The sequence below is a fragment of the Sturnira hondurensis genome, unplaced genomic scaffold, assembly GCF_014824575.4.
Source record: "Sturnira hondurensis isolate 20B ecotype Veracruz unplaced genomic scaffold, ASM1482457v3 Scaffold0021209, whole genome shotgun sequence".
Taxonomy (NCBI): domain Eukaryota; kingdom Metazoa; phylum Chordata; class Mammalia; order Chiroptera; family Phyllostomidae; genus Sturnira; species Sturnira hondurensis.
Genome location: NW_028093840.1, coordinates 33,512 through 58,666, shown reverse-complemented (window position 1 = coordinate 58,666; position 25,155 = coordinate 33,512). Strand labels below are relative to the sequence as shown.

The window sequence follows — 25,155 nt, the reverse complement described above, 5'->3', positions numbered from 1 at the left end:
TGTGGCCACAGTCTCTGTAACACGGTAGGATGGTTCCCAACATCCTAGCGCTTTGAGAAGCTCCACACCCAAAGAGCACCTGGAGTGCTGCAGTTGAAGAGCCTCTCTTAAGTGCTCCTCAACTGTGCGGTTGAGAAAGAGGGATGGTCAGATTCAGGCCTTTAGAGCCTTAACCTGGATCTTGCTTGGTAGGCCCCATTCGACTGAAGGAATAGGCAATTAGAAACTAGACAAGGGTTAAGTTTCTGCAGTAACTCAAAGGAGGTTTCTGAGCTAGCAAGGCTTGGGATCGTGCAACTTAATTGCACCTACAGGAAGGTGAGGTCCGGAGATTTGCTGAAGGAATGAAGACTGACCATTCTGAAGATGTCTTTATTCTCTTCACTTTTACTCTATTATTGTAAGTGCCAAAATCTGTTCAGAGAAAGAAATGAGGGGACATTGTTTATCAGAAACAGAACCTTACCTTAAATATTAAGTGTTTTAGGGAGGGGCTTTTTACATCTGAGTTTCATTGCAAAGCAGCTTGAGCATTGATGTGTTTCTTCTGAGTATCTTTCAGTAAATAGCATACTTTTGCATCCATCAGGACCCTTCCCTTGGTGAATACTGAGGCCAGGTGGTATAATATAGTAATTACACAGAGAGGAGGAGAAAGCCGATGGAGGTTTTTCAAATTTCTACAGATCTGTTTGGAATGGCTCATCAAATGTCTTACCTTCAAAATGTTTGTATCCATTCTAATAGGCCCTCAATGAATGCTTATTGAGAAATGAAATGAAGAATTTCCTTTAATCTGTTGTTTACTTAGACTTTAGACTTCAACCTGACCATGTAGCAGCAGTCTCCCTCTAAAGAAGCATTTGATCTTAGAAAAATGACCCACTTCTCTGGCCCAATGTTCATATACTTGAGACCAAGTTTGCTTTAGCATTGACCTCTGTCTCATGCTATTTTTTCATTGCCCAGATCCTCAGTGATGCTGCCTACTGCCAACAGGTGTGCAGGGCCCTGGTGTCCTCAGTGCTACAGTGTGGTGGAATTACACTGGAGGAGGCTGGGGTGAGAGGTATAGTTTGGTTTCCATGTTTCTTCTCTGCTTTATGGGGCTGTAGTATAGGATGGAATGATTTATGTTTACATCACAGTTTGCATTATTCTTTGTTGTGATACATAATTGAGATTCTGACTTAATAATCTGGTGATTTTGCTATTTTCTCAAATCACAGGTTATGCTGTTGGTAAGAGCACACTGAAGCAGTGTGCTGGGGACTTTTCCAAATATTCACTAAACTTCTAATGCTAACTCAATGACACTGCAGTCGGCATACTATCCTTATACATTGACACTTTTTTAGCAGCTTTCAATTATATTGTTTAAGAATCACGCACACACAAAACAAACAAACAAACAAACAGGCAGGCAAAAGATTATTAGCTCCATTAAAATTAAGATTTAGAGAATTTAAGAGCATTGTCTAAGTTCCTGTACTGAAGGAGAAATTTCTGATCTATTTATTTAAAAAGATGAATAAATAAATACATTTATTCATCTCCATATCCCTCCATTGATACCTAAATACCTAAAAAGATGAATAAATAAATACATTAATAGAGATATGTTCAGTCCCTAATACTTCTTAACATTTTTCAGAACACTTCTTGAAGATAGCTCAGAAATATTATTTTCATTATATATATAGATCAGGGGACAGTTTGGCTAAGATGGAAATGAAATCATTTGCCTAACAGCATATTAACAGAAAAACTGGTTTTTGGAGATCACATTCTTCTAAATGCTGTATTGAGAAAGAAGAATATTGTTTCAGAAAGCCTGTCATTTTTCCCCTGCAGCATTTAAATCTCTGCTGCTTCAATTGTCATGAACCAGCCAAGTCTTTAGAAACTACAGGTTCTTCCACATAGAATAACTTGCTCTCTGAATTTCACATTCTAAAGTCATATTTGAAACATCTTTGCATCTTGTGTTTACAAGTTAAAAAAACACAAAGAAAGAAAGATATTTTCAGCACAGAGGAGAAAACCCAATAGAATGTGTTCTTTCTCTAAGAATTAAAACCAATATGAGACTACAACTTACAGCAAAAGGGAACAAAACAAAACAACAAATGATTTTTAAATGGGCAGAAATGTGAACAGGTATTTCACTAGAAACCTCGTTGAAGGTTCCTAACTCAAGGAACAACATGAGACAGTTGGTTTGTTTGTAAGTTTAACGAAAGATCACTGGAAGGTTCTAAGAAGGTGCAGGACCATAATTGAACTTAATGTAATTTTATCTTCTTAAGGTGCACACCTGAAAGTGCGTCTAAGTTGAACACTGTGTTTCTAAGCTATGATATGGTCCATGGACCTGTTCACATCCGTATTTCATGCTATGCACCTCTTGTTCTTGTAACTCTTTTGAAAAGATTTTATTGAGTTATTTTTGTAGAGAGGAGAACAGAAGGTGAAAGAAGAGAGAGAAACATCAATGTGTGGTGTCTTCTCACCCATCCTGTACTGGGGACTGGGCCCACAATTAAGGCATGTGACTGGGACTTGGAATCCATTCAACAGCCCTTTGGTTCACAGGAGCACACTCAATCCACTGAGCTACACCAGCTGCACCTTTCTTGTAATTCTTCTACCTCTGCTTTTCAGCACCAGATTCACAATTTCTATGATCATCCTCATTGTGCAGATTGGGAGACTGGGGAGGCTCTGGAAACACAAAGGCTTCCTCGGGACACAAAACTGGTATGAAAAAAGACTTCTGAGCTCAGCTTTCTCCCCTATGCAAAGGACCTGATAGTTTCTTAGGGAGCTGTAGACAGAGCTGTTAGGTATCAATGGAGGGATATGGAGATGACATGAGGAGAATGAGGGCTCAACAGCCCAGAAGGAACTTGGGAGGTTCTGATTGGAGGAAGGGGCTCATGTCATCAAACCTTGAAAGGGTGACCTCACTTCCTTGGTGACAGACCCCTAATAGAAATGATAACTCTGGTAACTAGGCACACACATTCCAGAGATAACTGCCTCTCCAGGTCAGTTGACTGTTAACAGTCAGATGACTAGGATTTCTCTGTGTTGATTCCTGCTTTTTCAAGGATCTAGGCTAAAGAAAGCCCAGAGTGAGAAAACTTTCCCTTGCGTTAGGCGCTGGAGGAAGAGCCATCATCATCAAGATCTAACTTTGGCTGCATCACACCCCTTATCCCTCTTCCTGCATATATGTATGTGTTGAGGGTGGTGAGGGAATGAGGATGAGCAGTGCTCATTCTGGGTCCAAGATGGTTGTTAGGTGCTAGGAACCTGAAAAGACTGTCATGTTCATACCCCAGGTCATGGCAGGCAGCATGGGAAGGTGAGTGCTGGGGACTGAGCTCCCAAACCACTGGGCCCTCAAGGTGTTATTTTATTTCTTCTTGGATTGGAGGTGTTTTCATGGGCTTCTCTGTGCCTGCCAGATGTGGGGACCAGAAATTATGGTGGTAATCTCCCCCAGTGACAATACCCAGACAGGCCTGTGACAATGTCTGACCTTTTACTGGGCTTTGTCTTTGCAGAAGCCCATACAGGACACTGTGGAATTGGCCGATGGCTTCATATATACCATCAATGGCCACAGTGGACCACTGCACAAGACCAGAAACACCGTCCAGTGCCGCTCTGAGATGAGAGCTGCCCCACACCCATGGCTCCGAGATGACTGGGGTGGGGTCATAACTTGACTCAAATCAGGGGTTTGTGGTTTTCACATGCCCACTTCCAATTTACTCTGTTCTTCCAATCCTGCTATCAGGTTTCTGCTAGGAGAGAAATCCATTCTTCACTTTTTTTAGAGTTGAGATAAAATAAAACATGCTTCCTGTTCCATTTTACTTGTTTCAATTGTTTGCCTGCCTGTAACATGTATCTTGTAGATAAGGTTTCTGTGCTGTCCTTTGAACATCTTCAAGTGCACACATCATCACTCGTAGAGGGTGGTGTTTTTAAAACAACAAAGAAACCAATATGGGACAAATTTACATGTGTGATACATTAGTTTGCAACTTCACCTCTAACAGAACAGGCATACATTTTAATCCAGCCAGCTCAGCAGCTGTGGCCTTATGCGTCTCCATATTACCCTATAAAAATATAATTTTCCTAAGGGATTCTGTTTTTTCAACTTGACTTGATGCTATTCTGCAGCAATTTCAGCAATGGGACTGGGAACAGGCTCATTCTGTCCTGATAGACTGTGTGCCAGTTTGCTAGGTCTCCATTACACAGGACCTCAGATTGTGTCGAAGGTTGCTGCTGACTCCTACCTGGCTCTGTCTTTGCAGAACTCCAGCGATGACATAATCGAGGAGCTGGTTGCATGAGACCCACTGTAAGATCCACAGGGTCAAGGTACAGGTGCACCAGACTGACAAAACCATCCAGCAAATGTGTCAGGTGAGAGTTGGGTTGGGGATTCTCCACACCCAGGAACCCAAGGTGACCTGAGAGGCCCCAGCATCTAGGGTCAAACGTGGGGATGGCTTCCTCATGCCACACTGTCAGAGCTGTTTCAGTGCTCTTTCTGAAGTGCCATACTATCTCATGCTCGGGGGAATCTGGACCTCCCCATTCTCCCACAATCTACATAAGTCAGGAAAAAGACATTGCTCACGTGTTTGTGAATATTAGAGAAAAAATATATTACACTGCAAAGTAGAGCTCGTGAACATTAGCATTTTGCAGTTTTTGTGGACTTTCCTACCAGCCCCAAGATTCTGGTGGAGTAGGCATCCCCCCTCTCTTTGCAGAACTCTGAATCTTGTACATCATCACACTGGGTTAGGGGGAGTTGAACACAAACTTAAGAGAAAGTCAAATAGAGGATCATTTCTATGTAAGTTTTCACTTCACACACCAGCACACACCACTGTAACCTGGCCATTAGGTAACATGACCTCACTCACATGTGTATTATCTCATAAAAGAGGTAGTTTCAAAGCGTACAGCTGTTCACTGATGTTGGACTTTGACATTATTCAGTTCTGATTCCACTTCAGCAGGACTGCCAGGAACTTTCTTACTGCTTCACAGTAGACCGTATCAGTGTTCCAGGGCTGCCATAAGGCCAAAGCACAAGTTGGTTGGAGGGTTCCTCGTGGTTACTGGCTGCGTATGGGGTTTGTCTTTGTAGATTTTCAACGAAGACATCCTGGAATAGCTTGTGAATGGCTTCACATTCTGTACCGCACTGGACAAGGGGAAGGTGCTTCCGTCCACTGACACCAGCTCATGTTGCATTGAGGTGAGAGCCAGAGCAGGAGGGTCTCCACACCCATGACCAAAAGATTGCATTCAGGTTCCCAGGAGCACACTCAATTTGGGGGCTCCTGCCGGGACCTCCAGTGGCATTTCCTACAATGACCCACAATGCCATATACACAGGAATCTGGACCTCTTCTTCTCCCTCCAGGTATAAGAGACAGTAGAAAGAAAATACATGTAATAGGAATATTCAGAAACATATTTTTCATAGTAGACCAGAAGCATATTTGAGTTCATCTTACTGGTTTTAAATGTTTTGGGTTTTGTTTAAACCACCTGACCCCCATGTCCTGCAGAGATGTGCTTTCAACAATATTTGAAGACCATCTCCAATAATGGAGGTTGTTTGCCACAACAATGCAGCCTCTCAGTGCTGGTAGAAATGGGGTCATTCACCTCAGGTGCCAGGTCAGCAGTCCTGCCAGATCAACAGTCCTTAAGTGTGTCCTGTGAAACTGTGTATATGCTAAGGATGCTATAACATAGGACCCCACTGTGTGATTTAGAGAGGAGACATTTAATTTTTCACAATTTCAGAGACTAAGAGTTGGAAGCTGGGATGTGGGAATGTCTACATCCAATTCACCGGTTTCTCCCAAGTTTGTAAGTGGTGGTCTCTACCTCTGGGTCACATGCAATCTCTTCTGTGGCTCCTTGCCTCCTCCCTGTCTCTTCTAAGGACACTTCTCCTATTGGGTTAAGAGTTACATAACTGCATTCACTTGACCTCAGTAACCTCCTTTAGAGCATATTCATATAGGCATATTTTGAAGTTCTAGGGGTTCCTAAGAAATGGAATTCAGATTACACCCTCAAGATCACAATATTTACTTCTACTATCATCAGCTGAAAGTACCTGCACGTATAAAATGTTACAGCCACAGCCAAATTCCAAAATCAAAAGTCTATACCATGAAAGTGCCAACAGAAGTCTTTTGGTAGTGACTGCTATCTTGCACCCGCTGAGTATTTCTCATTTATTTATATTTAGAGCAATGGGGGGAAAATACAGACTCCTGCAACTGGACAAAAATTAAACACAAAAAGAAAAAATTACCAATCTGATTATAAAGTGTCCAAAGTAATCCCAGAGTTCCTTGGCTATCATTTGTCCCCAGTGTACCCTGACTCACCTGTTAGCCTGTATCCATCCTCAGGGATTGGGCCTACCTGAGTCATCTGCTCAGACTCCTGCCTGATGACCAGCTTTCTCCAGGAAGGTGTCACCAGGCATTTGCCCCTATTCTGTTTCTGCATCTCAAAATGACATTTAAGGTAGCAAAAAGGGAAATAAGTGTCCTTTTAGAAGTCACTGGTTTTCATAGGCTGTGACTCTCCATTTTGTACAGACTTCCTATTTGTGTACACAGAAATAGAGACGGACAGCATTCCCCAATCATTTCTATCCATGTCAGGAGCAGATAAGTCTCAGGTAGCTAAGAGGAAATGGCATGCATTCCTAGCTTTAGACAGTTCTCAGTTCTACCCTGCATGACCTCGAACAACCACTTGACATGCACAACCCTGGGTGATTTCATCTTTATATGATGACAGTGCTGTTTGATGTTTCATGGGTAGAAAGCTCTTCATGAGACTATGATTATACAAAGTCTGTTACTCCTCATGTTTCAAACATACCTAGAAAGGAACGACTAAATCAATACTCCCCTTCCACCAAAAAGTGATGGTACTTTTAAAACCTATTGATAAAACCATATTTTGCATGGATGCTCTTGACCCTTCTCTTGCAGAAGGCCTTTATGGAATGGCAGTTTTGGATGAGCTACAGACCTCAGTCCTCCTGGTTTTTCATGGTTATGCCACTGACAGAATGACCCTATTTGTCCCCTCATGGTGCAGCCAAGTTCATATTTAAATTGTGGGAATCCTGTAGAATGTGGTCCTACTATAGAGGGTAGTGGTGTCCATGGTGCCAGCTTTCCCAGGTAGAAACCTCTCCCACTACACTGCCTTCAAATCCATGCACCCAGTCTTCTTCCGTGCCCAACAGTTCCTGATGAGCTGTTTATTCAGTGAGCATGTGCCCCCTCTTTGGACCATGGTGATTCTTCCAGCTAGTAACTCTGTCTTAAAAAAGTCACCATGTGTATCTAAGCCTCAGTATTCTTGCCTGAAAAGGGGAATACAGAGGACTGGTGTCGTGTTCTTTCAGGGACTACTGTGGGGATAGTCCAGGCAGATATTACCTGGTATCTGACTGTACAGACAGGGCTGTTGGATGGGCTGTGGCTGTTCATAGCAATGATTTATTGGCCCCCCATGGAAATTCACCAGCAAACCCATCAGTGGTCAGTGCCATTTCTGAGTGTGAAGAAGCACAGGGAAAACAACCTGTCAAGAATCTGGTGAGCACTTAGCTAATCCTTGTGCTTCTCTTTGGTGGTGTCACATCGGGAATCTCTAGGGATAAGAGAAGTCCTCAGTCTCACCCAGACATCTGGAATGGCTGTGGTTGGAGTTCATTTATTCATCAATGTGTATGTAGGTCCTACTAGTAGCACTTAGCATAACTCATTCAGTGAAGTAGAATCAGGGCCTCAGTCCTACTCAGGGAATGAGACAGTCACAATAGACTGTCACCGGCCCTGTTCTCCATCTATCAGATCTGATGCCATCAAGGTCTTCTCCACATCTAGAGGCACACCTTCTTATAATGACGAGGGTGACATGCCACAAGAACCAATCAAAAGGAGAGTAGTGTTTGGGTCCACAAAGAACTCTTTTATGGAGAGTACAGAGGCTGTGGGTGAGGATGATCTAGCAAAAAAAAGGGGGGGGCTTATACATCTGATTCCCAAGGGAGGCCAGAGCTCTGGTGGCTTCCATTCCAAGAGGACATGATTCAAAAGAACTGAGGATGAGGTCTCTGAAATCACATGGGGGCTCAGCTGCTTTTTGCTGTAGAGTCTCAAACCTACTTCAGTCCAATCCTGCTCTGACTGCCGATCTCCACAGTCCTCTCTCCTGACCACTATCTTTAGCTTCAAAGCGGAAATGTGGTTAAAAAAAAAGCCTGCACCAATCTGGCTAAATCCTCAGTCCAGGTGAGCAGGCCAGTGGCAGTTTGGAATGGGCCATGTACAGGACTTTCAGGAGAAATGTCAATGGGAATAAAAGACTCACAGTTTCTTTGTTAAACCTGCCGTTATGACCCAGCCTGGTAATCCCAGGACAGCCACATTGGGATGAGGGGTGGCATAGGGTTGTCCCCAAGATGGGCAGGGGCAGGCAGAGTGGCTCTGTCCCAAACCACAGTGCCATGGGAAGGCAGTTTAGAAGGAGAATTCCAGAACATTGACTCTGCTGCCCAACTGCCTCTCTCCAAGGTCTTTGCCTCTCTGGTGGGAGACTGGATGCAGAACCAGGCTAGAAGTTCAGCCATCGCCTAAATTTCACCTTGTTCCAGCTGAATCAGGCCTTGATGCAGGTCAGCTTCCATACTTCACAGTCTCTTTACCAGGCTCACCTTCTTTGGGTCATTCTGGAGAACCTAGAGACAACTGTGGCATACCCGAAAGGTGAGGGAACTTCAGTCTGGGAAGATGATCTGGGGAGGGAAGTGTCATGGGCAGGATTTCCCTTAAAGGCAGCAGTACCCTTCCTGCTTCTGGAGAAGTGCACCAGGCCAGAGATACCATCCACTGCTGGTCTGAGGTGAGAGCTCGGCTCGGGGATTTTCCACTCCCAGAAACTCAGGATGACCTGACAGCAGCACATCTAAGCTCAAATTCAGGGATGGCCCCCACAGGCACATCCCAGTGCTTGTGATAAAGTGTCTCTTGTCCTATGCACATATGAATGTGGACCTCCATATCTACCACCGATAACATTATACAGGAAAAAAACGCTCCTCCCATATATGAAGGAATATTAGAGAAAAATATGTCACACTTCACAGTAGACCTCATGAACACTTATATTTTGCTGTTTTTGTTGTTTATTCTACCAGTCCCAAGTTTCTGGTGGAGTAGTCAGCTCCACTGTCCTGGGAGACCTCCAAATCTTGCACATCATCAGACTGGATTAGGAGGTGTTGTACACAAAATTGGATTATTTCTCTGCAATCCTTCAGTTCACAGACCAAGGAAAACCGTTGTAACCTGGCCAATTTAGGAGATGGGAACTTATTCATCTCCATGATATCTCGTAAAGGAGGTAGTTTCCTCAATGTTCAGCCATTCAGTGATTTTAGATTGACATCATTCAATTCTGCTTCTCATTCAGCAGAATTGTCTTGTACATCCTCACTGTGTCTCAAAAGATTTATCAGTTTGCCAGCCCCATCATTAAACAGAAGCACAGGATGGTTGGACAGTTCCTGATGCTGTTTTGCTTGGTATGGGGTTTGCCTTTGTTGAATTTCAATGAAGACAGCATCGAGGGCATGGTGAACAAGTTCAACAACTCTGCTCCCCCTCAAAAAAGGGAAGGTACATCAAGCCAAGGATGACAGCTAGTGCCACACTGAGGTGAGACCTAGCCCACAAGGGACTCAGAACTCAGGACCACAAGATTACATTCTATTCCCCTGCACCAGACACAATCTGGGGGCTCTACCAGGGACCTCTAATGACTTTCTTACACTGTCCCACAGCCCCATGTACAAAGGTCTCTGGACTTCCACTCCTACCTCCAGCTATAAATGAGGGTTGAAATTAAATACTGGTATTAGTAAGACTATTAGAAATCATATGTTGTTTTCTTTCACAGCAGACCACAAGTATATATGTACCTTTCTTGGTCTTTTCCATTTTTTTAACTACCCACCCCAGATATGCTGCAGAGAAGTCAGGTTAAGGATGCTTTCAGACCTTCTTCAGCAATGAAGATTATTCACCAGGACGATGCAGCCTCTCAGTGCTGGTGGACATGATGTCATTCACTACTGCTGCCATGTCAGCAGTGCTGCCAGGATCACTTAAGTGTGTCCCAGTGATGTAAAAGTTTTCTAGAGCTGCCATATCATAAGAGCACACTGGGCAGTGTGTACAGCAGGCACTTACTTTTTTGTAATTCCAGAGATGAGTGAGAACGCAAGTGAGGATGGGTTCCTTTTGAGGGGTTTCTGCTGTGTTCATACATGGCTGTCTTCCCACTCTTTGTCACACAGAATCTCCTATTTGCTTCAGTGTTTCCCCCCCTCCTGTTTTAAGAAAACTGGTCATACTAGAGTAAGACCCACATCACTGAATTCACTTCACCTTAGTTACTTGCTTAAGGACTGCCTGATACAGTGAGCAGAATGTGTGGTTGGTATCTCCCCACATGACAATGCCCAGACAGGCCTCTGACCATACCTGACCGAACAATGGGCTTTTTCTTTGTAGAATTCCAACAAAAACTGCATAGATGAACTGACTAATAGATTCACTTATGCCATTAACAGCTACAAGGGAGAAGTGCGCCAGGGTAGGGACCCTGTCCAGTGCTTGACTGTGATGAGAATGGTCCCACACCAGGGACATGAAATGACTGGGTGGGACAATAATGCAAATTCAAATCTGGGGCCACAATATTTTCACTTGTCCACTCTCTAATTAATCTATACCTGCAGCTTACTAACCAGGATTCTTTTAGGGTAGAAATCCATTTTTTTACATTTTTGGGAATTGTAAAAACACTTCTTGTTATTCTCGTTTTGCTTGTTTCCTTTGTTTCACATGAGATGTGTATCCTGTGAAGTAGTCAGCCCAACAGGCCTTGAACCACTTCAAGTCTACACATCGTCACACATAAAGGATGGTTTTTATAAAACACCAAACATTGCAGGGATAAACATATTGGATACATTTGTCTGTAACTTGACATCTCACAGAGCACACAAACCATTCTCAGCCAGCCAGGGCAGGATCTGCGGCCTTACTCATCTCCACGTTACTCAATAGAGAAGGGCATTTTTGTCAGTGATTCAGCCTTTTACTGTTGTTAGAACTTGACATGGTGCCATTCAGTTGCAGTTTCAGCATGGCAACCGGGATTGTCCTCACCATGTCCTGATAGACTCTGTGCTGGTTTGCTAGGTCTCCATTACACAGGAGCGCAGATTGTGTGGAAGGTTACAAAGAACTCCTGATTCAGTATCTGGCCTTGTCTTTGCAGAGCTCCAACGATGACATCCTTGAGGAGCTGGTGCAGGACTACCACTACAGCACCTACAGGGTCAAGGTGCAGGTGCACAAGGTTGACACCACTATCCAGTGCTGGTCTAAAGTGAGAGCTGAGCTGGGGCATTTTTAACACCCAGGAATCCAAGATGACCTGAGAGGACCAAGCATCTAGGCTCAAATATGGGGATGGCTTCCTCGGGGCCCTCCCAGTGCACTTTATAAAGTGTTCCACTATCCCATTCACATGGGAATCTGAACTTCCACTTCAACCACCAGCTACATTGAATGGGGAAAAACACTCCTCACATATTTGAAGGAATATTAGAGAAAAAAAGATGTTGAACTTCACTAAAGTGTGAACACTTTAGTTTTTCTCTTTTGTTTTTACTACCTGCACCAAGTTTCTGGTGAAGCAGCCATCTCCACTGTCCTCAAAGACTTCCAAATCTTCCACATCATTACACTGGATTAGGGGGTTTTGTACACAAAAATGTGCAGTAATTAAAATGTTGGATTATTTCCCCGTAACATTTCTGTTCACTGACCAGGGCAGACCATTGTAATCTAGCCAGATGAGGAGATGTGACCTTTTTCATCCTCATAATATCTCATAAAGGAGGTTGTTTCCACAGTGTTCAGCCATTCATTGACTTTGGGCTTTGATATTGTTCAACTCTGCTTCAATTTCAGCAGGGCTGCCAGGTAAAGTCCTCACTGTGTCACTGTGTCCTAATAGTCTCAGTTTGCCAGGGCTGTGATAAGGCAGAACCACCAGTTGGTTGGAGTGTTTCTGATGCCTACTGGCCTGGTACAGGGTTTTTCTTGGTACAGTGTCAATGAAGACAACATTAAGGACCCAGTGAACAGATTCAACTATTCTACCTCTCTTGAAGAAGAGAAGGTGCATCAGGCTACTGAGAACAGCCAATGCCAAGGGGAAGTGAGAGCTATCTTAGAAAGATCTCCATACCTGTTACCCCAAGATAACATTCTAGTGCCCATAACCTGGCTCAATATGGGGATACCCCCAAAAACCCCCAATGGTTTTACCTACAGTGTCCAACAGTGCCATGTACAGAGGATTATGATACTCCTCTTCTCCCTGAAGCTCCAAGTGGGGATAAAAATATAGTACTTGCATTAATAGGAATATTAGGAAACATATTTTTGTCACAGTAGATCAGAAGCATATTTATATTTTCCTTGATCTTTTTTGATAGTTTTTGTTCTTTTTAAACTACTTGCCCCAGATATTCTGCACAGTAGTGAAGTCAGAAGTCTTACAGACCTTCTACAATCATGAGGGTGTTTGCCACAGCTTTGCGTCCTCCCAGTGCTGGTGGACATGATGTGATTCACTACAGATGCCATGTCAGCAGTGCTGCTGGGATCACTTAAGTGAGTCTGATTGACTAAAGGATTGCCAGAGCACCCATGGCATAGTTAACCCACTGGTTAATGTGTAGAGCAGACAGTAGATTTTTCACAATTCCAGAGAAGAAGAGTTGAATGTGAGGGTGTCAACAGGGCTAGATCCTTTTGCCAGGTTTCTCCCTTTTTTGTACCTGACCGTCTTCTAATTCTGTCACATGGAATTCTCTCTGTGCTTCCATGTGTCCTCCCTTTTTCTTCTAAGGTTACTACTGGTCATATTTGGCTAAGACCAATGTCACTGAACCTTAATAACCTCACAGACACACTGGGATATAGGCAGGTTCTGAAGTTCTAGGGGGTTCAAAATCATGGAACTTGGGTGACACTCTAAAGAATACACTGTTTACCTGTATTATCATCAGATGGAAGGACATGCACAGGTTAAATTTGAACAGCTGGATCCAGATTCCAGAATCAAAACTCTGTAGCGTGCCAGTGCCAACAGAACTTTTGTGATGATGGCTGCTGTCTTGCACCCAGCCTGGCCAGAGGGTTTCTCATTCCCTTAAATTTAGAGCAATGCAGGGAAAACAGAGGCAACTGTAAATGAACAACACATTTCAAAAAAGAAAAAAAATAACTAATCTGATTTCAATGTGGTCAAGGCAATCCAGTATTCCTTGGTTTTCATCTGCCCCCAGCATCTCGTGACTCACCTGTCAGCTTGTCTCCATCCACAGGGATCGGACCTACCTGAGTCATGTACTCAGACTCCTGCCTGGTGACCAGCTTTCTCCAGTCGGGTGTCACCAGGCATTTTCCTTGTGAAGTTTCTGCATCTCAAAATATCCTTTAATGAAAAACAAAAGGAAAATAGTGTCACTTCAGAAGTCACCAGATTCCATAGGCTGTGTTTATCCATCTTGCACACAATTCCCAAATTGGGAGCAACAGTACTTCCCATACTATTTCCATCCTACTCAGGAACAGGTAAGTCTCATGTACCCAAGAGGTAACGTCATGCATCCCTAGCTTTGGGCAGTTCTACATGAGTGACCTTGAGAAGCCATTTTATATCCCCAAAGCTGTGTGATTTCATCTTTCTAAAGGGGATGCTATTGATGTCTCATTGATACAAAGCTATTCATAGAGACCTTTCATGTGGAAAGTCCTGTGTTCCTCCTCTGAAAAAATTGGCTAGAAAGAAAAATGTTATCAACAACCCTATCCACCACACTTAGATGGTATTTTATAACGTATTGATTAAACATTATTCAGTGTGAGTACTCCTGACCCTTCTCTTGCACATGTCCCCAAGGGGCTGGGTCCCCAAGGGGCTGGAATGGGAGTCCCACACTCCCATCCCAGCCCACCCCCCATNGGTGCTATTGATGTCTCATTGATACAAAGCTATTCATAGAGACCTTTCATGTGGAAAGTCCTGTGTTCCTCCTCTGAAAAAATTGGCTAGAAAGAAAAATGTTATCAACAACCCTATCCACCACACTTAGATGGTATTTTATAACGTATTGATTAAACATTATTCAGTGTGAGTACTCCTGACCCTTCTCTTGCACATGTCCCCAAGGGGCTGGGTCCCCAAGGAGCTGGAATGGGAGTCCCACACTCCCATCCCAGCCCACCCCCCCATGGATATATATCCTTCATATATCCTGATATATGATACCCTTCATATATCAAAAAATCCTATTTGATATAGCTATATATATATATATATATAGAGAGAGAGAGAGAGAGAGATCTATATCTCTATATAGATATCTATAGAGAGATATCTCTCTATATCTCTCTATAGATATCTATATATAGAGATATAGATATCTATAGAGAGAGATATATATATATAGCTGTATGAAATAGGATTTTTTTCTTGATTTCTGCTTCTGCCGATTCATTGTTAGTATATAAAAATGCCTTTGATTTATGAATATTGCCTTTGTTTTGCCAAATTCATTTATTAATTCCAGCAGTTTTTGGGTAAAGTCTATAGGATTTTCCATATACACTATCCTGTCATCTGGAAACAGTGACAGTTTTGTTTACATTTTTCCGATTTGGATGCCTTTTATTGTCTGATCACTGGGGCTAGAACTTCCAATACTATATTGAATAGAAGTTGAGATTGGACAAACTTGTCTTGTTCCTGATCTTAGTGGAAAAGATACTAGTTTTTGCCCATTGAGTATGATGTTGGCTATAGGTCTCTCATATATGGCCTTTATTATATTGAGGAATGCTCCCCCTTTTCCCACTTTGCTGAGTGTGTTTTATCATAAATCAGTGTTTTACTGTCTCAAAAGCTTTTTCTATGTCTATTGATATGATAATGTGATTTTTGTCTTTGCTTTTATTTATGTGATGTATTACATTTACTGATTTGCAAATATTGAACCATCCTTGTATCCCTGGGATTAATCCCACTTGGTCATGTTGTATGATCTTTATAATGTGTTGTTGGATGTGATTTGCCAATATTTTGTTGAGGATTTTAGCATCTATGTTCATCAGCAATATTGGCCTGAAGTTTTCTTTTTTCTTTTTTTTTTTTACAATGCTTATGTATAGTTTTAATTTGCCTATGGTCTTATTTTGCCCAATTTTTTATTTAATTATTTTTCAAGTACTCTCCTTTTTGATTTAATTATTTTTCAAGTACAGTTTTCTATTACTCCCATCCCATCCCACTCCCGTGCTCCCCCCTCCCTCCCGTTATCACCCTTCTCAGCTGTTGTCCATGTATCCTTTATATATGTTCCTCTAAATCCCTCCCCTGTTTCCCCTGAAATTTCCTCCCCTCTGGTCACTCTCAGCCTGTTCTCTATTTCAGTGTCTTTGGTTATATTTTGCTTGCTTGTTTGTTTTCTTGTTTAGCTTCCTATTAAAGGTGAGATCATATGGTATTTGTCCTTCAACACCTGGCTTATTTCACTCAGCATAATGCTTTCCAGTTCCATCCGTGATGTTGCAAAAGTTAGGAGATCCTTCTTTCTTTCTGCAGCATAAAATTCCATTGTGTATATGTATCATAGTTTTTTGATCCCTTCATTTACTGACGGGCACCTAGGTTGATTCCAACTCTTGGCTATTGTAAATTGTGCTATGAACATTGGGGTGCATAGCTTCTTTGGGATTGGTGTTTTAGGGTTCTTAGGATACAATCCTAGCAGTGGAATTGCTGGATCAAAAGGCAGGTCCATTTTTAGTTTTCTNACTCTCAGCCTGTTCTCTATTTCAGTGTCTTTGGTTATATTTTGCTTGCTTGTTTGTTTTCTTGTTTAGCTTCCTATTAAAGGTGAGATCATATGGTATTTGTCCTTCAACACCTGGCTTATTTCACTCAGCATAATGCTTTCCAGTTCCATCCATGTTGTTGCAAAAGTTAGGAGATCCTTCTTTCTTTCTGCAGCATAAAATTACATTGTGTATATGTATCATAGTTTTTTGATCCATTCATTTACTGACGGGCACCTAGGTTGCTTCCAACTCCTGGCTATTGTAAATTGTGCTATGAACATTGGGGTGCATAGGTTCTTTGGGATTGGTGTTTTAGGGTTCTTAGGATACAATCCTAGCAGTGGACTTGCTGGATCAAAAGGCAGGTCCATTTTTAGTTTTCTTAGAAAGTTCCATACTGTTTTCCAAGGTGGTTGTACCAGTCTGCAATCCCACCAACAGTGGACCAGAGTCCCCTTTTCCTCACACCCTCTCCAACATATGTTGTTTATTGCTTTGTTTATGATAGCCATTCTCACCGGTATAAAGTTGTATCTCATTGTGGTTTTAATTTGCATCTCTCTGATAGCAAGCGATATGGAGCATCTCTTCATGTGTCTCTGGATCCTCTGTATGTCCTCCTTGGAGAAGTGTATTTTCAAGTCCTTTCCCCATTTTTTAATTGGGTTAGTTGTCTTTCTTAGAGAGGAGTCAAGTAAGTTCTTTTTATATTTTGGAGATGAAGCCCTTTGTCTGAGGTATCATTGGCAAATATGTTTTCCCAAACAGTTTGTTCTCTTTTTACCTTGATGCTGTTTCCTTTAGCTGGGCAGAAGCCTTTTATTTTGATGAGATTCCATTTGTTTATTCTTTCCTTTATAGTCCTTGCACTAGGGGACATAAGGATAAAAATATTGCTGCGTGAAATATCTGATATTTTCCTGTCAATTTTCTCCTCTAGGACTTTAATGGTTTCATGGCTTATATTTAAGTCCTTTATCCACCTTGAATTTATGTTGGCTTCTGGTGTAAGTTGGTGCTTGAGTTTCATTTTTTTTGCACATAGCTGTCCAGTTCTCCCAGCACCATTTGTTGAAGAGGCTATTTTTACTCTGTTTATGTAATTGCTTCCTTTGTCAAATATTAATTGACTGTAGAGAGTTGGGTTTAATTCTGGGCTCTCTGTTCTGTTCCATTGGTCTATGTGCCTGTTTCTTATGCCAGTACCAGGCTGTTTTGATTACAGTGGCCTTGTAATACAGTTTGATATCAGGTATTGTGATCCCTCCTACTTTCTTCTTCTTTCTTAACATTTCAGCTACTATTCGGGGTCTTTTATGGTCTTTTATATACATTTTTGAAGTGTTTGTTCTATGTCTGTGAAATATGCCATTGGTACTTCAATAGGTATTGCATTGAACCTGTAAATTTCTTTGGGAAGTATGTACATTTTGATGATGTTAATTCTTCCAATCCGTGAACACGGTATATATTTCCATTTGTTTGTGTCTTTCTTAATTTCTTTCTTCAGTGTTGTGTAGTTTTCTTCATACAGTTCTTTTACCTCCTTGGTTAGATTTATTCGCAGATATTTTATTTTTGTTTTTGGTATATCAAATGAGATTTTTTTCTTGATTTCTGCTTCTGCTGTTTCATTGTTAGTATACAAAAATGCCTTTGATTTCTGGATATTGACTTTGTATCCCGCTGTTTTGCCAAATTTATTAGTTCGAGCAGTTTTTTGGTAGAGTCTATAGGATTTTCCAGGTACACTATCATGTCATCTGCAAACAATGACAGTTTTGTTTCCTCTTTTCTGATTTGAATGCCTTTTATTTCCTTTTCTTGCCTAATCCCGGAGGCTAAAACTTACAATACTATATTAAACAGAAGTGGTGAAAGTGGACAACCTTGTCTTGTTCCTGATCTTAGTGGAAAAGCTTTCAGTTTTTGCCCATTCAGTATGCTGTTGGCTGTAGGTCTTTCATATATGGCCTTTATTATATTGAGGAATGCTCCCTCTATTAACACTTTCCTGAGTACCTTTATCATAAATGGGTGTTGTACCTTATCAAAAGCTTTTCCCGCATCTATTGATATGCCCATGTGGTTTTTGTCTTTCCTTTTGTTTATGTAGTGTATTACATTTACTGATTTGCGGATATTGAACCATCCTTGCATCCCTGGGATGAATCCCACTTGGTCGTGGTGTATGATCTTTTTGATGTATTGTTGGATGCGATTTGCCAATATTTTGTTGAGGATTTTAGCATCTATGTTCATCAGCGATATTGGCCTAAAGTTTTCTTTCTTTGTTGTGTACTATATGGTTTTGGAATTAGGATGATGCTGGCTTCATAAAAAGAGTTTGGGAGTTTCCCATCATTTTGGATTTTTTGGAATAGTCTGTGAATAATAGGGGTTAGCTCTTCCTTAAACGCTTTTTAGAATTCTCCTGTGAAACCGTCTGGAACAGGGCTTTTGTGTGATGGGAGTTTTTTGATTACTGCTTCAATTTCATTTGCTGTTATTGGTCTGTTCAGGCTTTCTACTTCTTCTTCATTGACTTTTGGAAGATTATATTTTTCTAGAAATTTCTCCATTTCACCTAGGTTTTCAAATTTATTGGCATGCAGTTCTTCATAGTAATTCCAGACAGTCCCATCTATTTATGTGGTATCAGTTGTAATCTCTCCTCTCATTTCTGATTGTGTTTATTTGGGTCCTCTCTCTTATTTTCTTAATGAGCCTACTTAAAGGCTTGTCTATTTTGTTTATCTTTTCAAAAAACCATCTCTTGGATTCATTGATCCTTAGAATTGTGCTCTTAGTCTCTATGTCATTTAAATCTGCTCTGATCTTGGTTATTTCCTTCCTTGTACTTGCTCTGGGCTGTTTTTGTTTTTGTTGTTCGAGTTCTTGCAGGCATCAGGTTAGGTTGTTTCTTTGGAATGTTTCTATCTTCTTTAGGTAAACCTGTATTACTATAAACTTCCCTCTCAGGACTGCCTTGGCTGTGTCCCATAAATTTTGGGTTGTTGTGAGTCCATTTTCATTTGTTTCCAGAAGCTTTTTGATTTCTTCCCAAATTTCAATCTTGACACATTCGTTGTTTAATAGCAGACCATTCAGTCTCCATGCTTTTGGGTGTTTTGGGTTTTTTCCTGTGGGGTTGGTTTCTAATTTCAGTCCCTTGTGGTCAGAGAAAATGCTTGGTATGATTTCAATTTTCTTGAATTTGTTGGGGCTCATTTTGTGCCCTATCATGTGGTCTATCTTGGAAAATGTTCCATGTGAATTTGAAAAGAATGTATTTAGCTTCTTTGGGATGAAGGGCTCTATATATATCAGTCAAGTCCATTTCATCTACGGTGTTGTTTAGTGCACTTATATCTTTGTTGATATTTTGTTTGGAAGATCTGTCCATTTTTGAGAGTGGGGTGTTAAAATCCCCTAGTATAATTGTGTTGCTGTCGATATCTTTCTTGACATCTTCTAGGATTTTTCTTATATATTTGGGTGCTGCTATGTTGGGTGCATATATATTTATGATGTTAATGTCCTCTTGGTGGATCTTACCTTAAGTATTACGAAGTGACCTTCTGGGTCTCTCTTTATGGTCCTTTTTTTGAAGTCTATTTTGTCTGATATTGGAATTGCTACCCTGGCTTTTTTCTATTGACCATTTGCTTGGAAAATTTGTTTCCAGCCTTTCACTTTTACTCTGTGATGGTCTTTTGTCCTGAGGTGGGTCTCCAGTAGTCAGCATATGTGTGGGCCATGCTTTCTTATCCATTCAGCAATTCTATGTCTTTTGATTGGAGCATTTAATCCATTTACATTTAAGGTTTTTATTGATAGGTACATTTCATTGCCATTTTTTGGCAATGAATACCTGTGTTCCTCTCTCTCTCACTCTTTTCCTTCCTTTCCTTAACGCAGTCCTTTTAGTATTTCTTGTAGAGCTGGTTTGGTGGAGGCATATTCTTTTTGACTTCTTTTGTCTTTGAAGCTCTTTATTTGGCCTTGTATCTTGATTGAGAGCCTTGCTGGTTAAAGTAGCCTTGGTTGTAGGCCCCTGGGCTCATTACCTGAGATATTCCTTGCCATTCTCTTCTTGCTTGGAGTGTTTCCATTGAGAATTCAGTAGCTAACCTTATTTGGGCTCCCTTGTATGTTACTTCCTTTTACTCCCTTGCTTCCTTTAAGATTCTCTCTTTGTCTTTTAATTTCCCCATTTTAATGATGATGTGTCTTAAAGTAGGCCTCTTTGGGTTCCTCTTCAATGGGACTCTCTGTGATTCCTGGATTCGTGTAACTTTTTCTCTCATCAAATTAGGAAAATTTTCCATCATTACTCTTTCAAATAGATTTTCTATCCCTTGTTCTTCTTCTCCTTCTGGTATTCCTATTATTCAGATATTATTACGTTTCCTATTATCTTGTATTTCTCTTAGTCCCTCTTCATCCTTTTTCAGCCTCTTTTCCCTTCTTGCTCTTTCCGGGAGATTCTTTCTTCTGTGTCCTCCAACTCGCTCATCCGATCTTCTCCCTCATCGATCCTGCTTTTCAGTTCTTCTACTGTGTTCTTCAGTTCCAAAATTGTATTCTTCATTTCCTCTTGACCTTTGCTGATGGTTTCTATTTCCTTTTTCATGTTAATATAATTTGCAGAGAGCTCATTGTAGCTCCCTTCTAGTTTCTGGTAGCTCCCCTCTAGTTTCTGGTAGCTCATTGTGAGCTCTTTGAATTTCCTGTTAATTCAATATCTGATAGCTGACTTGCCTCTCTTTCATCTGACATTATTTCTGAGACTTCCACCTTTTCTTTCATTTGGGCATTGTTTCTTTGTCTTCCCATTGCTTACAAGACTCTTCTTGCTAGCTTCAGCTTCTTAAATTGATCTGTTCTGACTCCCTGGGTTTACGGTGTGAACTTCTGTGGTAGAATACCTGTGAAATTCAGTGGTACAGGCTCCTGCAGGTATCCTGATATTCTCTGCTTCCACGTACTCCTTTCTTTGTGTGTGTGAGATCAGTTGGAGAGGGAGGCAAAATGGTTTATGACAACAGGAGAGTACTTTATGATATTTACAGTCACAGCCGGTAGAGAAGATATAGAAGATCTTTAGGCTCTATATAGTTTTAACTGTAATCTTCAACCCAATTTGCCACCTCCAGGAAAGGATAGACCAAAGATAAGTCTCTTGTTGGGGAGGGTAGGCTTGTGAGTTGTATCTAGAAATCAGTGAGGTTGCGGGTGGTCAGATTTTGAGGTAAGGTGAGATTAAAGAATAGTAAATAGAGGTAGCATGTGAGCAAGTAGAGTTAATTGCTACAGTAATTGAATTCAGGAACCTCTAAAGTGGGCTAAGACCCAAGAAATGTGTTGTGAAGTATTTACAGTGGTATAGACAGCAACAAACAAACAAACAAACACAAAAAAGGGGCAAGAGAAGTGAGGAAAAAGCAATAAGTTTGGGGTGAAAGGAAGAAGGACTAAAACAGGAAAAAAGAAAGGAGAGGAACAGAATACTGAAAGATACAGCAACAATAAAATTAAAAAATATATATACGATTACTGAAAAAAGATTTTTAAAAAGTTAAAAAAAAAACAACTCTTTGTTGGTTTCAAACTGTCCAATCCAGTTTTTCTGGTATTGGCAGGACCCCTCTTATGGGCTGGGTTGTAGTCCCAGGCACACACCCGCCCGCCAGCCAGGCTACCAGACTGGGGTGGGGGCGCCCGCCCACCTGACAGGCTGCCTGGGTCCCACGGTATCTGATACTGGTCCTTCCCAGTCCTGTGGCTGGGTGAGAAGCAAGTCAAGCTGCCTTCACAGGAGAACACCTCAGTCCACTTTCCAGTAAAAAGTTCTCCAGAACGCGTGCCTCTCAGTCCAGCCCAATCCCCAACCTGACTGGTTAGGACAATGCTCCTCTCAAATTTCCTGGGCTGGCAGGCTGGCGGCCTGGCGACCACAGAGATCGCAACTGAACATGGCCCCCTGTCCTTGCCACCCTCTCTGCACACCTAGGCAGACAGGTCTCTGCCACCCAACCCCGCCTAGATGGTGAGGGAGCAAGGACCCGGCACCGGCCCAATACTCCACTGGGTGCTAGGCTCCCTATCAGTCCTCTGTGGCACTGACCGCAGAGGGAAGCCTGTACACCCCTAATGCAACGGCAGCAGCGGCTCCAAGGCATTTCGGGCTGGCCGGCCCTGCCACTGCCGCTTTTGTCTTTACTCACAGGTGTTGGGCTGCCAATGAGTCCTCTTGGCAGACACCTGGACCCTGGCCATAGACAGAAGCCTCTGGGCCCTGGAAGCTGCGGCAGCAGCAGCTCCGACGTCTTTACGTGCCAGCCAATGGATGCTGTTCCCACTGCTGCTGCTTTTGACTTTACTCTGGGGTGTCTGGCTCCCAAGGGCAGCCTGCCCTGCCTCTGCCGCTTTTGTCTTTACCACAGGTTCCAGGGTCCCTATGAGTCCTCTGTGGCAGACGCCCTTGTCGCTGGGCACAGGTGGAAGCCTCTGGGCCCTGACTGCTGGGGCAGCCACAGCTCCAATGTCTTTACATGCCGCCCAATGGCCGCTGCTGCCCTTGACTTTACTCAGGGTTGCCAGGATCCCGATGATTTCTCTGTGGCAGAGGACCCTGTCGCTGGGCACAGATGGAAGGAAGCCTCTGGTCTCCAACTGCTGCAGCAGCCGCTGCTCCTAGGTCCTTAGGCTCCAGTCAATGGCTGCCACCGGCCTGGCCGCCTCCATCCTTACTCGTGTCCCTGAGACGCCAACGACCTATAGCTGTCTGGTTCATCACTATCTCTGGTCTCTTATTTTCATAAATGCTGGGGGATTGTTGGTTGGGGAATTGATTGTGCTGTTCTTCAGTAAATCTGCCAGGATTTTCTCCCAGGGGTATGAGAACTGGAGTCGCTCTGTCCTACTCCGCTGCCATTTTTCCTGAAGTTTTCTTTCTTTGTTGTATCTCTATCTGGTTTTGGAATTAGGATGATGCTGGCTTCATAAAAAGAGTTGGGGAGGTTTCCATCATTTTGGATTTTTTGAAATACTCTGTGAAGAATAGGGGTTAGCTCTTCCTTAAATTCTTTGTAGACTTCTCCCATGAAACCATCTGGTCCAGGGCTTTTGTGTGATGGGAGTTTTTTGATTACCACTTCAACTTATCTGCTGTTATTGGTCTGTTCAGGCTTTCTACTTCTTCTTCACTGAGTTTGGAGAGATTGTATTTTTCTAGAAATTGTCCATTTCACCCAGGTTTTAAAATTTCTGGGCATACAGTTCTTCATAGTAATTTCTTACAATCCTTTGTATTTCTGTGGTGTCAGTTGTAATGTCTCCTCTTTCATTTCTGATTGTGTTTATTTGTGACCTCTCTCTTCTTTTCTTGATGAGCCTACTGAAAGGCTTGTCTATTTTGTTAATTTTAAAAAAAAAACACCTCCTGGATTCATTGGTCCTTAGAATTGTGCTTTTAGTCTCTATGTCATTTAATTCTGCTCTGATCTTGGTTATTTCCTTCCTTGTACTTGCTCTGGGCTGTCTTTGTTGTTGTTCCTCGAGTTCTTGCAGGCATCGGGATAGGTTTTTTGTTTGAAATTTTTCCATCTTCTTTAGGTAAGCCTGTATTGCTATGAACTTCCCTCTCAGGACCTCCTTCACTGTGTCCCATAAGTTTTGGGTTGTTGTGAGTTCATTTTCATTTGTTTCCAGAAACTTCTTGATTTCTTCCCTAATTTCATTTTTGACCCATTCATTGTTTAATAGCATGCCATTGAATCTCCATGATTTTGAGTGTTTGGGTTTTTTTCCTATGGGGTTGATTTCCAGTTTTAGTCTCTTGTGGTCAGAGAAAATGCTTGGTATGATTTCAATTTTCTTGAATTTGTTGGGGCTCATTTTGTGCCTTATCATGTGGTCTATGTTTAAAAATGTTCCGTGTGCATTTGAAAAAAATGTGTATTTAGCTTCTGTCCGATGAATGACCATATATATATCTATAGATACATATATATCTATAGATATCTATATCTATCTATATATATATATGTATATAGATATATATATAGCCCAACACCTGTTATATATATGTGTGTATATATATATATATATATATATATATATATATATATATATATATATATATATCAGTTAAGTCCATTTCTTCTAGGGCATTGTTCAGTGCCACAATATCTTTGTGATATTTTGTTTGGAAGATCTTTCCATTTTTGACAATAGGGTATAAAAACCCCCTAGTATAATTCTGTTACTGTCAGTATCTTTCTTGAAATCCTCTAGGATTTTTTGTATATATTTGGGTGCTCCTATGTTGGGTGCACCCAACATATATATTAACATCATATATATGCACCCATCATATATATTTATGATGTTAATGCCTTTTGGTGGATTCTTCCCTTGGTTATTATGAAGTGACCTTCTGGGTCTCTCTTTATGGTCCTGTTTTTGAAGTCTATTTCATCTGATATGAGTATTGTTACCCCAGCTTTTTTTTTTGTCTTGTCCTTTTGCTTGGAAAATTTGTTTCCAGCCCTTCACTTTTAGTCTGTGTAGGCCTTTTGTCCTGAGGTGAGTCTCTAGTAGGCAGCAGATGTATGGTTCATTCTTTTGCATCCATTCAGCTATGCTATATCTTTTGATTGGAGCATTTAATTCATGTATGTTTAATGTTATTATTGATAGGTACTTATTCATTGCCATTTTTGTACCTGTGTTCCTCTCTGTCTCTCTCTTTTCCTACCTTTCCTTAGAGCAGTCCTTTTAACATCTCTTGCAGAGTTTGGTGGAGGTGTATTCTTTTAGACTTCTTTTGTCTTGGAAGCTCTTTATTTGGTCTTCTGTCTTGATTGAGAGCCTTGCTAGGTAAAGTAGCCTTGGTTTCAGGCCACTGGTTCTCATTACTTGGAATATTTCTTGCTATTCTCTTCTTGCTTGGAGTGTTTCCATCGAGAAGTCAGTAGCTAACCCTATTGGGGCTCCCTTGTATGTTACTTCCTTTTTCTCCGTGGCTGCCTTTAAGATTTTCTCTTTGTGTTAGAATTTAACCATTTTAATGATG

At 41.6% G+C, this 25,155-nt stretch overlaps 1 long non-coding RNA gene across 1 annotated transcript; it reads left to right on the top strand.

Moving 5' to 3' along the window:
- Positions 1–5,009: 5,009 nt before the first annotated feature.
- Positions 5,010–11,713, top strand: LOC118977066 (uncharacterized). The gene is made up of 3 exons (XR_005064448.1): positions 5,010–5,296; positions 8,664–8,764; positions 11,437–11,713. It is a non-coding gene; the product is annotated as an uncharacterized LOC118977066 (long non-coding RNA).
- Positions 11,714–25,155: the final 13,442 nt, after the last annotated feature.